This window comes from Apodemus sylvaticus, chromosome 2 (assembly GCF_947179515.1).
Source record: "Apodemus sylvaticus chromosome 2, mApoSyl1.1, whole genome shotgun sequence".
Lineage (NCBI taxonomy): Eukaryota > Metazoa > Chordata > Mammalia > Rodentia > Muridae > Apodemus > Apodemus sylvaticus.
In genome coordinates, this window is record NC_067473.1 from 149,035,058 (window position 1) to 149,052,857 (window position 17,800).

A 17,800-nucleotide genomic window follows, 5' to 3' on the forward strand; every position below is an offset into this window, starting at 1 on the left:
ACCTTGCCGGAAGGCCATTGTTATAGCTCACAGTATTTGAATACTGATGATTATTTGTCTCTTCCTATAGCATTCGAAGTACTTTATAGCACCATCAACACTAGTCAGTAGGTGTGAAACTTCTAGCACTATTTTTAAAGACTCCACTTATGTCATCCAACGAGGAGAAATTGAGCTGGATGACATATGCAAGTGGTGTCTTGAAGAATAGGTCCTCACCTTCAGCTAAGGTCAACAATAGCCTTGGCAATAGCCTATGATGTTTGAGAGTATCTTATAGGACCCCTTTGGCCAATGACTCAACAATATGTGACCCATTCCTAGCACTGGGGGTTTACTTGATTGTATAAGGTGTCTAGTTGGGATGTCTGTCTCCTTCCTCATATGGTGATTCCATTTAAATCCCACATATAAATTCCAAATATAATTCCATATGACTTTTCAAAAGTCTCTTGTGTTCATCGTTCTTCTCCGCATTCCATCACTCACCATGGCCTCCTACTCATCTTCTGTAGATGGCAGTTCCCCAGAGACACACAACTAGACAGTGTTCAGAGAGTGAGAGACTTTGCAGCACTCGGTCCTAAGTGAGATGTTGTCATCAAAACTCTGCCCCATCAAGGTTCAGGGATCTATGAGGAAGAGGGGATGGAAAGATTTTAAGAGCCAGAGGGTGACTCAAAGGAAAGTGTTTTTCAGACACAACAGGACTGATGCACATATGAACTCATAGAGACTTTGGCATAGTCATAGTTTCAAGATCTGTACAAGGTCAAATTAGAAAAAACAATCCCAGCACAGAGGAGTGGAAGTTGCTAGCCATCCATGCATGCTTGCTCTTCTGTTATGTAAGGAAACCCATGAAAACAAGTGTGATGATGACCAAACACCTTCCTACTTCATCTGGCTTTGGATCAGCCGCCACTGCTGTCTGTTCTCTTGCTTTATAATTGCCAGAAGTTTTAGAGGAACAGGAATTGGATGTGAAGAGACAAAGAAGCATTTTTAGAGAGAAAAGTGCATAGATCAGAGAGGGAAAACCTTGTGGGAATGGGAAGTTAGTGGGAGATTTTGTGGCAATATAGTAACACCAGACCTGAAGGAAAACCTCTCTGTAGACTTTTGGGGGTTAGAAGATAGATTGGTTCATCCCCCAAAGTAGTTGCACAGATCTGGGATTAATTCAACCTGAAGTCCTAAGATACTCCACACAGCAACCTTGACATAGAGGTATCTGGACTAGTCAAGTGTTACTGGGGTTAAAAGGCATTGTGTGTCTGCTGAAGGTGTGGGAGGATGCTGGCTACTGACCGATTCCTCTTCTCAGGATGATGTCACCCAGACAAATGAGACATAGGTCAGAAGTTGGGAAATCAGATGGATCTGAGATAGACACTCGCATGTCTAGAGAGTGCAGCCGGTGGCATGAGGGCACGTGGTACTAATAAATAATGTTTGCATCTGTTACAGCTGCATCAACAAAGGGCCTTAAACTAGGTTAGTTATCCACAAGTGTCATGTTGTCTGCAATTTGGGAGACTGGAAAACCCCATCTGAAAGTGCCAGAAAATTTACTAGCAAGTTAAGGGTTTATTCCTCATAGATGGCGCTATCTATTTGGTTATCTTTGAATGGTGGAAAGGCCAAAATGCAACAAACCAGCTTCAGGTTTTGCTTATAAGGACACTGTCCTGGTTTCATTCTGATTGTGATAAGATGCTCTCTGGTAGAAAAAAAGGTGACTTAGGAGGGAAAGGTGTTTATTTCAGCTTACAATTCCAGGTTATAGCTCATCACTTTGGAGAAGTCCATACAGGAAGTTCAAACAGCTGGTCACATCACAGCTACAGTCAAGAGCTGTGAGAGATGAATGCTCATGTGCTCCCTTCCTCACTTGGTTCTCTTCCCATGGATCTCTCTACTTTTAACACAGTTTTGGGTCACCTTCCTGGGGGATGGTGATGCCAAGAGTGGGCTGGGTCTTCCCACATCCATTAAAAGACAATCTCCCACAGAAATGCCTTCAAAACAACCCAATATAGACAATCACTCATTGAAACTATCTTTGCAAGTAATTTTGGGCTGTGTTGAGTTAATACAGCTAACCATCACAGATCCTAATCCTCCTTACCAGAGCCTTCCTCTCATGATCTGGTTACCACCTGTGATAAATAATTGTGTGAAATTGACCAGATTTAGAATCACTTAGGAGACTGGGAAGGGACCTATCTGATAGTATATGTGTGGACATTTCTACAAATAGTTAACTGAGGGGGCGACAAATCACCTTGAATATGGTTCACACCAGTTTGTGGGTTATGAGTTCAGCTAGAATCAAAGGGAATAAGGCAGAAAGCCAGCAAGGTGCTAGCCTCCACTCCTGCTACTTTCTACCAGTGTGTGAGCAAGTCCGCCATGCCTCACTGTCACTGACTTCATCCTCTGAGAAATGAGGCAAAATAAACATTTCCTTATATGGATTCTGTGACATATGTTAGTCATGAAAGTAACTTCATCAATTCTTGATGAAGAATTGACAAATGGGACCTCATAAAATTACAAAGCTTCTGTAAGGCAAAGGACACTGTCAATAGGACAAAATGGCAGCCAACAGATTGGGGAAAGATCTTTTCCAATCCTACATCCATCCAATAGAAGGTTAATATACAATATATGCAAAGAACTCAAGACATTAGACTCCAGAGAATCAAATAACACTATTAAAAATGGGGTATCGAAGTAAACAAAGAATTTTCAACTGAGGAATACTGAATGGCTGAGAAGCACCTAAAGAAATATTCAACATCTTTAATAATCAGGGAAATACAAATCAAAACAACCCTGAGATTCCACCTCACACCAGTCAGAATGGCTAAGATCAAAAACTCAGGAGAAAACAAGTGCTGGTGAGGATGTGGAGAAAGAGGGACACCCCTCTATTGCTGGAGGGATTGCAAGCTGGCACAACCACTTTAGAAATCGGCTTGGTCATCTTAAAAAATGCTCAACTTCATTAGTCATTAGGGAAATGCAAATCAAAATGACCCTGAGATTTCACCTTACACCAGTCAGAATGGCTAAGATTAAAAATTCAGGAGACAGCAGATGTTGGTGAGGATGTGGAGAAAGAGGAACACTCCTCCACTGCTGTTGGGATTGCAAATTGGTACAACCACTCTGGAAATCAGTCTGGCAGTTCCTCCGAAAACTGGGCACCTCACTTCCAGAAGATCCTGCTATACCACTCCTGGGCATATACCCAGAAGATTCCCCAGTATGTAATAAGGATACATGTTCCACTATGTTCATAGCAGCCCTATTTATAATTGCCAGAAGTTGGAAAGAACCCAGGTATCTCTCAACAGAAGAGTGGATGCAAAAAATGTGGTATATCTACACAATGGAGTATTATTCAGCCATTAGAAACAATGAATTCATGAAATTCTTAGGCAAATGGATGGAGTTGGAGAACATCATACTAAGTGAGGTAACCCAGACTCAAAAGATGAATCATGGTATGCACTCACTAATAAGTGGATATTAACCTAGAAAACTGGAATACCCAAAACATAATCCACACATCAAATGAGGTACAAGAAGAAAGGAGGAGTGGCCCCTTGTTCTGGAAAGACTCAGTGAAGCAGTATAGGGCAAAACCAGAACAGGGAAGTGGGAATGGTTGGGTGGGAAAACAGGGGGAGGGAAGGGGGCTGATGGGACTTTTGGGGAGTGGGGGTCTAGAAAAGGGGAAATCATTTGAAATGTAAATAAAAATATATCAAATAAAAACTAAAAAAAATTAAAAATAAAATAAAATAAATAAAATAAAAAATAAAAAATGGGGTACAGATCTAAACAAAGAATTTTTTCACCTGAAGAAATTCGGATGGCCAAGAGGCACCTTAAGAAGTGCTCAACATCATTAGTCATTAGGGAAATGCAAATCAAAACAACCCTGAGATTTCACCTTATACCAGTCAGAATGGCTAAGGTCAAAAACTCAGGAGACAGCAGGTGTTGGCGAGGATGAGGAGAAGAAAGAGGAACACTTCTCCACTGTTGGTGGGGCTGTAAGATGGTACAAAAAAAGAAAAAAGAAAAAAAAAGAAATCAGCTTGGTGGTTTCTCTGAAAATTGGATATAGTTTTACCTGAGGTCCTGGCTATAGCACTCCTGGGCATATACCCAGAAGATGTCCCAACCTGTAATAAGGACACATGCTCCACTATGCTCATAGCAGCCTTATTTATAATAGCCAGAACCTGGAAAGAACCCAGATGTCCCTCAACAGAGGAATGGATACAGAAAACGTGGTACATTTATACAATGGGATACTACTCAGCTGTTAAAAACAATGAATCATGAAATTCTTAGGCAAATGGACAGAACTAGAAAATATTAACCTGAGTAAGATAATCCAATCACAAAAGAACACACATGGTATGCACTCACTGATAAGTGCATATTAGCCCAGAAGCTTGGAATACCCAAGTTACAGTTCATAGACCACATGAAGCTGAAGAAGAAGGAAGATCAAAGTATAGATACTTTGGTCCTTCTTAGAAAGGGGATCAAAATACCCATGGGAGGAGATATAGAGACAAAGTGTGGAGCAGAGACTGAAGGAAAGGCCGTTTAGAGACTGCCTCACCTGGGGCTCCATCCCATATACAGTCCCCAAATCCAGACACTATTGTTGATGCCAACAAGTCCTTGCTGAGAAGAACCTGATATTGCTGTCTCCTGAGAGGCTCTGCCAGTGCCTGACAAATACAGAAGTGGATGCTCACAGCCAACCAGTGGATTGAGAACAGGGTCCCCAATGGAGAAGCTATAGAAAGACCCAAGGAGCTGAAGGGGTTTGTAGCCCTATAGGAGGAACAACAATATGAACCAACCAGTACATCCAATGCTCCCAGGGACTAAACCACCAATCAAAGAGTACACATGGAGGGACCCATGGCTCCAGCTGCATATGTAGCAGAGGATGGCCTTGCCAAATATCAGTGGGAGGAAAGGCCCTTAAGGGGTCCTGTGAAGGCTTGATGAACCAGTGTAGGGGAATGCTCAGACAGAGAGGCGGGAGTTTTGGTGAGCAGGAGGATAGGGGATGGGATATGGGGGGTTTCAGAGGGGAATCGAGGAAAGGGGATACCATTTGAAATATAAATAAAAAAATATCTAAGAAAAGAAAAAAAAAGAAGAGAAAGTAACTACTTCATGCCTTAGATAACCCCTCTCCTAACACTACCACACTGGGGGGAGGGAGGGAGGCTAAGATCTCAGCTTCTGAACTTGGGGCAAGAGGATCACACAGGCTCAGACTGTGGACCCTGTGGCAATAGATCAGAGAATCTCCACAGAGCCGTCCCAAGCAGGGAGGCCGCGTGTGCACAAACATCATGGGAAGGCTGAGGTAAGTGTAGACTCACCTGACACAGGATCCTGGAGTGGGAGGAAAGGCAAGACTTGGGGCAGAACGAGAGACTCAATGTGAGGCTCAAGGATGAACTGGTCTTGGGGTTCTTGAGGTGTGCCCTAGATACACACAGCTTAGAGTTTCCAAAATGCCTTGCTCTGACTTTGAAGCTACTTATTTTAAATGACATTGGCATGGTCTAATTCCAGAAGATCATTCAAGAAAAGAAAACTCACACTCACCAACAGTCACCCCATCGTCACTCACATCCCTCTCTGCCCTTGGCAACAAGTCACCTGTTCTCTGCCTCAGTGCTCAATGAATTTGCCAGTTCTGTATATTTTATGCCAGAGGAAGTGAACATGAGTATAAACACACACACATGCACACACACAGGCACACATGCACACACACATGCACACACACAGGCACACATGCACATGCACAGGCACGCATGCACACGCACAGGCACACATGCACACACACAGGCACACATACAGGCACACACACAGGCACACATACAGGCACACACACAGGTACACATGCACAGGCACACATGCACACACACAGGTACACATGCACATGCACAGGCACACATGCACACACACAGGCACACATGCACACGCACAGGCACACACACATGAGAGAAAATACTTTGTGTCTGTGTTTTGCTTTCACTTGTCATTAGAGTCCTTTCATGCTGCAGTGTGTGTGAGTGTTTATTCCTTTTTATTGTCAAGTAACAGTCCATTGTATAACTTGTTCCACATTCTGTTTCACCATTCAACAACTGATGCACACTTAAGTTGTTTCCTTTGTTGTTGTTATGAGCAATTATGTTGAAAATGTTCATGTGCAAGTTTCTGTGTGAACATATTTTTAACTGTGTTACATTGCTGGACTTCATTGGGGCTGTACTGTAACTTTGTGAAAATCAATCAAAACTGTTTTCCAGAGTAGTTGTACCATTTTACATCCCCACCAACAAGACATGGAGGAGACTCTAACGCCCCTACATGTTTGTCAACATTTTTTCGAAGTGCTATTGTTGTTTACCTTAGCATGAAGTACATTTGCGATTATCTAATCAGCAGCTCCACCATCTGTGTTCTCATGGAGCACTTGTGTGTCTTTGGATAAGTCCGTATTTAACTCCCCCACGCCCCCAGTTTCTTATTATTTGGATTCTAGGCTCTTCACAGGGATTCTCAGGCTTTGTTTTTTTCTCATAGCCAATCTCTTTTCACTTTCTTGATAAAGTCGTTTTCCCACACTAGTATTGGAGGATCACTGGATAGAAAGCAAATTTCTTTCTGGTCAAGAGAATGGAATCTCTTTGGCCTGGGTAGAGACCTAACATTCCAAGCAGCTCAAAACACAAAACTTAATACAATCCTCCTAGGAAGGCAGATTTGCCTGATATCATGATAAAGAGAGGGGGGTATTATTAATCCTTCAATGAGATAATGTACATTTCCTTCCCAGAAATATAGTGCCAGTGCTGGCACGGACAGAGTTAGAGCCATGTTAGGCTTCACTCTTTCTCGAAGCCTCTCCTGTCCCCTACCATGTGGCTGTTTATCTGCCTTGTGGCTGACCTCCATGCTGGCTTAGCTTGTTTCCTTCTTCATGTCCAGGCAACTGCAGAGGTTCACAGTTGTAGCCTATGAGTTTTCCTTTTAAACTCTAGCCAATGACCTTAAGCTTTCTTTCGAGTTCATTCTTAAAGATTATTATTATTGTTCTTGTTATTATTATTGTTATTATTATCAAGACTGAGAACTCTGAGAAGGAGCCCCAGTCCCACAGGTAGCATGATGACATAACATGGCTTCACCACAGCTGGCATGACTCTGTTTTCAGTAGCAAGCTTGTTGCATGCACTTTTCAGACTATAAAGTCAAATTTGACTATTTCCTTTGTGCACATGCACTGGAGGTCATGTACAAACATCCAATATCATTAGGAGTTGCATTGGTTTTTCATCTGAGAAGGTTATATTGTTAAATGACATTAAAGTCTGATCATTTTGGCCTGTGTCTCTGCTAAGCAGCTGAGCAAGACCTCATCATTTTGCAGGTAGGCAGCCAGTGGTCAAAGGACCACGCCTGGAGAACCTTATATTTTAACATTGAATGATATTGATTCCGTCTTCAAAAAATCAATTGATCTTAGGTGTGAAGATTTACATGTGGACTCAAATCTTCATGCCAGGACTCCACAGTCATGACGACTCTACCTTCCAAGTGGTTTGCCAGTCCTCCAACTTGCATTGCTTCTTAATGTTTGTTCAAATTTTTAGGTTTCTATGCATTCTCTATAAATTTTAGAATTAGTTTATCTGTTTTTTTCAACATAGGTTGAGAGTTTGATAAGGATAGTATCAAAATCTTGGTTGGTTGGGAACCCTTGATCAATGTGGGAAGCCTTGCGTTCCTAATATTGTTAAGTTCATGGTTTTCTGTTTAGATTTTCTGTACTTCATTTAGATGAGATTGAAGTTTTCAGTGCACATATTGTGTATCTCTTCTGCTAAATTTTTGGTTTTTTAATGTTATTTTAAGGGGAAGTGTTTAAGGTCATATCCACACTATTTATCACTAATGAGTGATGACATAATTAATTGACTTTTGTATGTTGATCTTGGATCCAGAATGTTCTTTGAATTCATTTCTAATATTTTTTTAGACAGTGTTTAATGGATTCTTTAGTACTTTTCTTTTTTTTTTTAAAGTGTAACATCTTTTGGACACTTTCATCCATATTGTGTACAAATTTGAATTGAATGGAAATCAAATACATAGTGGATTGTGATTTGTATTCATATCCTTTCTCTCTCATAGTTCCTCCCACATCTGCTGACCTCCTCTTTGACCCCTTACTCCCCTCCCACTGTATGTCTTATTAATGTATAAGTTTATGACGTGTGCAAAAAGAAATCTTTCTGACTCTTCCCTTACATCTGGCTTCCCTTTGTCTCTTTTATTGCTAATTTCTGCTCTGAATCTTCACTACAATGTTGACTAGAAACAAGTGCGGACATCCTGACATTGTTCCTCATTTTAGGGGAGAAAGCATTCATTAGTTCATCCCACAGTGGTCCTGTGGTTTTCCTGGGGATGTCTTCTATCAAGCCTCATAGCTGACTTTTTCTGTGGTTTTCACAACCACTTAATTTCATTTTCTAGCCTTTGCATACACAAAGAGCTGTTTATGTCACTGAAGTCCTAGAGGGAAACTGGGAACATCCTGGCTACTCAACAGGGTACATCCTGTCTGTTTAATATAGTTAAACCAAAATAGTGATTTCTAGCATTTACTAGATTTACATGTTTTGTTTGAAACCTACTGGTGTAGCTTAAGTAATTTAGACCATATATCAGAAGACAGCTTTTTCTTTGACAAAATTATTTTGCCTGTATCAGCATTAACTCTTTAGCATGTAGGAAAACCACATCTGCTTTGCTATCTAACCAGATGTGTGGACATTTAATAAGAAGAACTCATTTAAAGATCTGTGAGCACTGTGCATATCTGAAAAAGTTGATGTTTATGCTGAAGACATATCGGGCAGAGAATTCAGAGGCTGTTTTCCCTTCTTTACCATGTCCAAATGAGCTGTGGCTGTCCTCTGGATATCTGACCTCACGCTTTGATACAAATATGCATGCCCATTGTGCCCATGAATTGGAAGACTACATCTTATAAGAAGCATGTCTAGAGAGGGTGACACTCTGGGGCAGACAGGAGCCCATAAGGCAACAGGTCCTAGTTGGAGGAGATAGAGATGTGAGGGCCACAGGTTACTCACCTTCACAAAATCAGGGAGTAATGAAACACTTGCTGAAGCGCAGGGGACTGTGGGGCATCCATCACTGACTGCAACATCTTCAGGTGAAGTGTGTGTTAAAACAGAAACACTTTTGTCACATAGGGTGACAAAGAGGAAGAGTGGCGGGAAGCCCGAGCCTGCTGTTCCCAGCAGGAGGCTTTACACTGCGCACTCTGCCAAGGCAGTTAGACTTCAAGAACTCCAAGCTCACCAGCTTTCCTAAACGCAGTATTTCCTGGAATAAAAACTCTTTGGGGGCAGGGGGTGATTATCCATGATGGGACCCAAATGTAGCCTTCTCTACTAAGCAATTAAATGATGAAATGATAAACTCAAGTTATAATTGAAGAACTATTTTAAAGAGGAAATTTGGAAGTTAGTGGGGCATGTCATCATGATTACAACACTCACAGCTGCCTCATTTAAAAAGATGGAGCCAAAAGTCTTGTAAAATCAGTGACCGAGAGCAAAGTGTCTGCATATACTGGCACAGTAACAGCCAAGAGCTTCTGAGACTAGAAAGGCTTGCTTTTTCTAAGTGACCATTATCGGCTGCACGAGGTGGGAGCCAGCGATGGCCCCTGCATGATGGGCGCTGTTATCACCCAGGGCCTCACAGGACCTAACCTAAGCAGGAGCATAGCGTGTCTGTGAGTATGTCACTGAGGAGAAGCAAACTTCCAAAGGCACTCTATTTCATGCAACCGGACTTAGTGAAATAATTTCCCTCCTTTATCTGCTGTTGTATATAGACCAGGGGACTGGTTCTAGAAATAATGATTTAGAGGACACAACTAAAAAAAATAGCTAATGTATGTGATCTGTGAGATGAAAAAGGAATGCAGGTGCAGAGATGACGTGTTTGTGAAGAAGGGAGCAAGGGAGAGCCTGATGATTCATTTCTGAGGAACTATCCGGTAAGAAATGCACAGAAGCACAGGTGGCTGCATACTCTGAGCAACAAGTTGGCACCAACTGAATACTCCTTGCTCACTACCCCATAAGCATTTCTTCCTCCCACCTCCTCTCCTAGCGGTGAGCTTGCCAGGCCTTTTCTTCCTTCTGAGGTGGTGTTCTGAAGAACTTGGTGGTAGGGCCGTAAGGAAGCAAAAATCTTCACCTACACCTCATATAGACCATTTCTTTGAGGATCAGCAGCACATAAAGAATAAGTCAGAGGTCCTGAAGTAAAATGAGTAAGGAAGGTGTGTGGAGGAGGTGTAGCTGGGCAGAGGGACCAAGGCTGACTGTCAGGACTGGTGGGGAAACCCCAGGAGCTGGAGATAGGAGGCAGGGAGAAAGGCTAACGTCATAGGGAAACCAGCCATCAAATGCCTGAGTAGGAACAGTTTAAGACCTGTCTCAAGAAGGAAGAAACTGATGGGTAGATAATCCATAGGGCAGGGAGTCCATACAAGTGTTCTCTTTTCTTTACCATCATAAAAGCAGCAAAGATAGAGAAGTGACTCAGAACACGGCTGGGAAGCTGGGAAACCTGGTGGTGCCCATCACTTCATGCCTGAGTGGGTACAGAAATAACAAATGTTGCCCTAACTTCTGAGGTAGCAAAACTCAAATGTGACCCCTGTTGGGTTCATAAAAAGAGAACAAGGTTTAGAAAGAATGGTATACAGCGGTGTGGGGAAAGGCGTGCCCCAGCAGTCCCATGCCCAGGCATCCCTTCCCCCGAGGGACCAGACACACACAGACATGGTATAGAATAGTTTATTTAAGGCAGAGGATGGGAGTTAATGGGATAGTGGAGGCAGAGAGAGGCAGAGAGGAGAGAGGAGAGAAGTGGAGGCCGGCCATGACCATGTGGAGAGAGGGGGGAGGGGAGGAGAACCCAAGAGGACAGAGAGGTGAGAGTTTAATAGAGAGAGAGAGGTGAGGTAAGCAGCCCCTTTTATAGTGGGCCAGGTCTACCTGGCTGTTGCCAGGCAACTGTGGGAAGGGGCATAACTGGCTGTTGCCAGGTAATTGTGGGGTGGAGCTTAGACGGAATTCTAACAACCCTTACTTCTCTAACCCATGAGCTAGATCATCTTGGGAAGAGGAGAACAGCTGAACCAGGTCCCTTCATCTGAGGAATGGATGGAGCGCGCAGACTCTGCTAGTCATCAAGATCCATATTTCACTCCTGAGAGGGAATTGCCTGCACCACCACAGCCACAGTCACTACCAGATCCAGACACTCCAAACCACAGAGACCCCTTCTTGATGGGCTTACAGTCATTTCTTCCTGAAGTGGTGGTTCCCTCCAAAGTTACCAACGGCCTCTCAGCTCATGGTTGCCTGGAGCCCTTGATCAGGCAGGATGGAAGAACTCTCTATTCATCCCCCAACTCTGTGCTGTCCTAGACACCCAGAACAGCCCCCCAGAAGTCAAACTGGGTTTCAGCACCACTGAGGGCCACCCCCATTTCCATGGCAATGTGTTTTGAAAAATAGGAAGTGGTTGAATAGGAGTAGGCACAGGGAGGCCCTCTTTGTAGAAGAGAGACACAGCAAGCCATATGTCCAAGTTTTGTCCTTAGGAGATTCTGAGACAGACCCTGAGTCATCACCACTCCCTGGCCTTAGAGAATTATACAGATTGTTATTCAATTGGAAGCTGCTCTCTGAATCAGCTTGTGAGGGTCCTGTACCTGGACCAGGAAAACTCATTTCAAAGCACATTTTCATGACTAAATGTGGCTCAGCCCACTCTGTAACTTAAACAAAAACTTTTGGGTGACCATCTCCCTCCCCATACTTTCCCAGAACTTCCCATTTCTTCTAACGCTGCAAATCCTGATGCCAGCTCCTGCTTCCTAAAAGAGTCACAGGCTGAAGTGCAGCTCCTGGGTGCTATTTTGACACTGGGAGGACTCAGTCCCCTCTCCCAGGTTATCGGCCTTGATCTTCCAGTCTCCCTCAAACGTTAGACACCTGTTTCCATGGCCACAGCCTCTGTTCATGCCATTCACACACATGTGCTTTCCCTTTCCCTGTCCCACCTCCAGATTATGAGCTCCTTGAGGATGGCCCTGTGCCTGAGAAATCTGGGGGGCATGGAAACATTCTATCCAAAGAACGATGTCTTATTATTCATTTTGTGTGCTAGACATGTACACACACACACACACACACACACATTACACATACAAATTTGGTATTTGCTATCTCTATCATATGCCAAATACTTTGCTGAGCATTGCTATACATTTCTTGTGTTGTTATAATAAATTTATATGTGTCCTGTTGTTGCCCTCCTCTCCCAAGTTAAAACTATGAAACTTGAGTTGTAGTTAAATCAAGTATTTGGCTTTGAGCCAGTAAGTGGCCAAGCTGTGCCTGGCCAGATTCATCCATCTGCCTCCAGGATTGTTTTAATGCTCAGGAAAAAAAAATCAAATTGTTTTAAGCACATTGTGGGCTTCGAATCAAGTGGAGGCAAGTGTGTGAGCTTATTAAGCATGTGACTTTGGGTCTGAGCCTTGATTTCTCCTGTCTACAAAATGGAGTTAATAATATTGGAGCCACAAGGCTTTCCTATGAACTAAATGACCAACATTCAAATGAGTATTTGTCAATCCTCCCTGTTAGGTCTGGGACTGCTGGTGAAGCCAACGGCCACCACTTTCCAAGGCCCAAGATTTAAGAGGCACACAGTGTTAAGAATGGATCAGATACAAACAACCTTGACCCGGGCACCTCTCTGTGTCTCCCCAGCCTGACCCAGCACTGTTCCAGGAAAAATCATTACCACATGTGCCCAGAATGCCTTGGTTGTATCTAGCTGTTGTGCTTTAGATATAAAATACAGACTCATGTGTTTGAATTTCTAGTGGCGCTGCCCAGCAAGGACCTTGTAGAGCCTTTGAAAGATGAGGCCCAGCTGGAGAATGGGGGCCTCTGGGGTCTCTGTGGTTTATAGCTCGCTTGCTCCTTTTTCTGCCCCAGTCATGTTTGTTTGGTCTGCTGAGCTGTGAGCACGCGGTCGCTGTACACTCCTGCCATTCCTGGGCCACCCAGCACATCTTCCTCCTCGCCACATACCACACTTCAATCTATAAGCCCAAATACACACTTCTCCTTTATTTTATTTTTTTCAAAATAATATGTTTATCGACTCTTTGGGACTTTCACATCACGTACCAGATCATACTCATTTTCCAATCCTTCCAAGCCCACCCACCACCCTTGTGACCCCCCCAAATAAAAATTAAAATTAACAATAGAGAAGAGGAAAGTTCAATCTGTGTTCTCTATATATATTCACTGGAGCATGGTCAAACTCCCAGTGGCCTGCGCCTTAAATAGAACTGAGTCTTGCCCCTCCCACACCCCCATCAGAGGCCGTCAATCGTGGAGAGCTGACTCCAGCATCCTTAGCATTCTTTTTAAGAGTTCTCTTTGATGGCTTCCTGTTTAGGCGGTTCCTTTTTTGAGGGTAGAGGTTGTGGTGGGGTTGGGGCCACAAGAAGGTTTCTATGTCCCTCTTTCTCAATTCTGTCTACAGTCATCGATATCACTGCAAAAATAGCCCCCTTGCTCCCCACGGTCAGTGGTCAGTGGGCGCTCAGAGCATGGGTCACAGACCACAAACATGGCCCTGAGCTGCAGTTGAACCTCAGACCCAGACAAGGCCCCAGAGGGCAGCCTGAAGGTGAACATCATAGCCTTAGGTAGCATCACAAGCTACTCACATCAATATGGCGTACAGCACTCCCCGCCCCCCCTCCACCCAACCCTGGACATCAACATGAGTGGGAGGGCTGATGGGGACCGGTGGCTTAGGGCTGGATAGAGTGGGAAATTTACAACCCTTGGCTGAGCACTCTGTGTTCCTAAAACAATGTGAAAATTGTGATTTTTTTTTTAAATGTGGAATCTTTCTGCTTTGCTAATATACATTGAAATTTTTGTTCTTTCTCCCTTTCTCTCTCTCTTTCTCTCATATGTGGACATACACACATACAAACCTTCTCTCATACTGAATAAAATGATAAATAATTATGACAAATTATTAATATTTTCTTTTTCTCTATTAAACCCACGGTCTCAGCTGTATGTGGAGTGTGACTGAATACTCAGCCGTGCTCCAGGGCGGGCCCCATACCCAGGAGAACTTACTCAATAGAAAACGGGCTCTGTGTTTTTGTTTGCTTTTTTCTTGTGAGCCTTTAGTTTTGTTTTCGTATTTTTGTTTGTTTTATTTTTTTTTGGTCTTGATTTTTATCTTGTTATTTGAGAGTTTTGAAAAAATGCCATAAAGTTAGGAGGGCAGGAAAGTAGGGAGAATCTGGGGAGAGCTGGGGGGAGGGGAAAGACTATGATAAAATACATTGTATGAAAATTTTTAAGTAAAATATTGATTTATTATAATTATACCATTAGTAGTAGTAGCAGTAGTACCTGTTGAACATCCTTAATCTGAAAATATTAACTCCAAGATGCTCCAAAATCCAAAAATTTTTGAGCACCAGCACATTAGCTCAAAAAGAGAATTTGGCATGTACCTCATGTCACAAAACACAAGCACATTAAAAACTGCACAAAATGGCCTTCAGGTTACATGGACAGGAGATGTAACTTGAGCTCAGGGTTAGACATGCCCCCATCTTTAAGACTGCCCTTTATGTATATGCAAATATTCCAAAATCTGAAATTCAGAACCCCTTTGAAACTAAGCGTTTTTAATAAGAAAATCTTCACCCACTAATATCATTAGCACAGGTGATGGCTCCCAGACAGTGGAGCGCTTTGGTGAGTGATCCCCTGTGCACAGTGTGGAGGAGTTGGAAGGGATAGTTGAAGTGACTCAGCCCCAGGCTTCGGTCCATCAACTAATGAGCTCTAGTATGTCCACATACTCCTCTGCAGAACACATGCAGGCGGCAGCAAACACTTCTTGTAATAGAAAGTATGATGACTTCTTTATGTAGATATTCTAGTGTATAGCATGTGCTACCTATGCAAAGCAGTCACCCCCTTATATATCATACACATATTCAGGCACAGCCTAGGGAAGTGGGAGCTTAAAGTGCTAGAAACAAGAGATTACAAGAAGGAATAGTAATTCAAAGCTAGTGCGGGACAATTTATAAAGAACACCAGGAAGTCCTCATGAAGAATGCATCTATTGTTAGACTGACACAGCTTCCGCAGGGACACAGGAAAAGCTCCCGACCTGAGACACTTCAGGCGCTTCCTGAGAGCACAGGAGCAAAACAAAGTGCTCACTCCCAGTGAGATGCCAGACACAGCCTCAGGCTCCTGTCTGAATCAGAGGAGAGAGCACACCTTGGGTCAGAACTGGTTTTGTGCATCAGGGATCTAGGGACAATGAGAAGCAATGGAGGACGTTGCTCTGAACCACACAGCAGGACAAGAACAAGTTGCCATCAGGCAAAGGTGGTGTGGCCTTGGTGCCTGGATTTCTTGGCATGTGACAAGGTAACATGCACGAGCTTTCTGATCCATCCAAAGGTGACATGTAAGATCCTCACGGGTGCCCGTGAAAAGTGATGGCAGATGGTGGAGTGCCACATTGTTACAAAGTGTACTAATGGTTATTGAACCCAGGAAACTCAGCCATAGCTGGGCACCTCTGTGAAGGCGTGCCAAGATGGCTGCCGTGTTGAGAAGCATGGGATATAGAAAAGTTACCAGCAATGCTCACTCATCAACTCTGTCTGAGAGGTGCTCATGTACAGATGGCAACAATGGACAAAATAAATCAGGGTAGAAGTTAACATGGAAGTTGTGGAGTTAATATGCAAGTCTTAAGTAGCACAACCACAGCCACTGCCTGTCTCATGATAGGAACGACTGCAGAAAGGGTGTCTGACTTTAGCTATTAGCATATAGGAAATGAGTTAATTGAACATGAATTAGAAGTGTATCAGAAGTGGGACTTCTGCACATAACTCCTGTCTGCATGCCCCTCTGAGCTACATTCGTCAGACCCTACCTACAGTTCCTGTGTGCTGAACGCCACAATGGAGAGGGGTTTGACAGTGGGTTTGCCAGGAAACAAGAGATTTGGGAAGGTTTAGGAAGAAGGGAGTTGGATTAGATAGCAATTCTGTTAAAATATCTCAGGCTTGTCATGGTAGGCCTAAAGTGAGGCGAGAAGACAGAGGTAGGAGAAATGGAGTAAGACTTAAGGAACCCATTTCTGACAGCAAGCATCTTAGCAGAATGGGCTGCCGATAAACAACATGTCGGTGCAAGTGCAAGCAGAGTCTGAACAGCTGCCTTCCGTGGGCACCTAAGGTGGTTCCGGTGTGGGTGTGCAGTCAGATTGAAGTGTCAATGCCCAAGGGTTAAGACCAGGCCACTGCACTGCCAGCCCTACCAGCGCCAGCAGAGGGCGCTATCCAGAAGGGCGCAGGCTGGCCGCACAGTGACTGGGGTTCTCCTAAACTGGTAGGGGGTGAGCTATAGAAGCAGTTGACAGGGGCCTTGGTTGCCTGAGGGAAAATGCAAGGAGTTTACCTAAGATGGGGAGTACGAGGCTCTCTATCTGCACAAGAGCAAATCCCCACAGACAGGGCCTGTGAGCTGGGCAAGCAGCGAAAACAACGAAGAGGGGCTCACAGAGGACTCAGAGGAACACTAGGACACAGCCTGGGTCCCTCTCAGGGTCTCATTTATTTGGACCTTCCCCTGATTATTTCCCCATCCCCCTCACCCCTTCATCCCTGACCCACGCAGGCTGCCCTGCGCTTCCCGTATGGGACATTTATTTTCATTACTAATCTCTCAACTGACCAGGAACAATCATTCAAGGAGTTAGAGCTGGAAGGGCTTTTCTCTCCCTCTTCAAAGGGAATTAACGGCTCAGAAATGGCTGGCCCAAGGGCTCTGTAGCTACAGTGCAACACGTCATCTTTGGGTTTCCCTCCAGGTAAACTGAAGGAAGTTTCAGCTGGGCGGCTCTGTCTATCTCAGTGTCTCTTACAGGTTTAGCAAACTTAACCATCTCAAGAGACTCCACAAGGGGGAAACGCAACACGCGCCTGACCCCTCCTCAGCCAATCAGCTTCCTCAGTCACAGAGCAGAGCCAATCAGCTTCCTCTGTCACAGAAGCATCCATCCATGTCTGGATGTGGTTCAGTTGTAGACTGCAGACACTCCCTGCTGTGTCTCTGGGCATCTCCCTCATTCTGTCCCTGCCCTGCCGTCCTGTGGGCCCTTGTATGCGAGCAAGCAGGCAGCTGCACAGTAAACAGGCAGGCCGGTGACTTCCCCTGGTGCCAGAAAGCTCTTGGGGAGTGGAAATAGGCCTTCATCCATGGGCGCCTTCATCCTCTCAGGGTGAGTAGAAGTTTCTCTCCCTTCGTTCCTCCTCTCCTCCCTCTCATGAAACTACAATGGTCATTCTTGAGCTCTGGGCTTTCAGCAGATAAACCGTCCGTTTATAATTAAAAGCAGTCACAGTTCATAAGGCTTTGCTCATTATAAACTTGCTTTCTTCTGGCTTCTCTAAGAAGTCAGAAATGCCCAAAGGAGTGACATGAACCCTTTGGTACCTGGTGGGAGCCGTGTGATTGTTTAT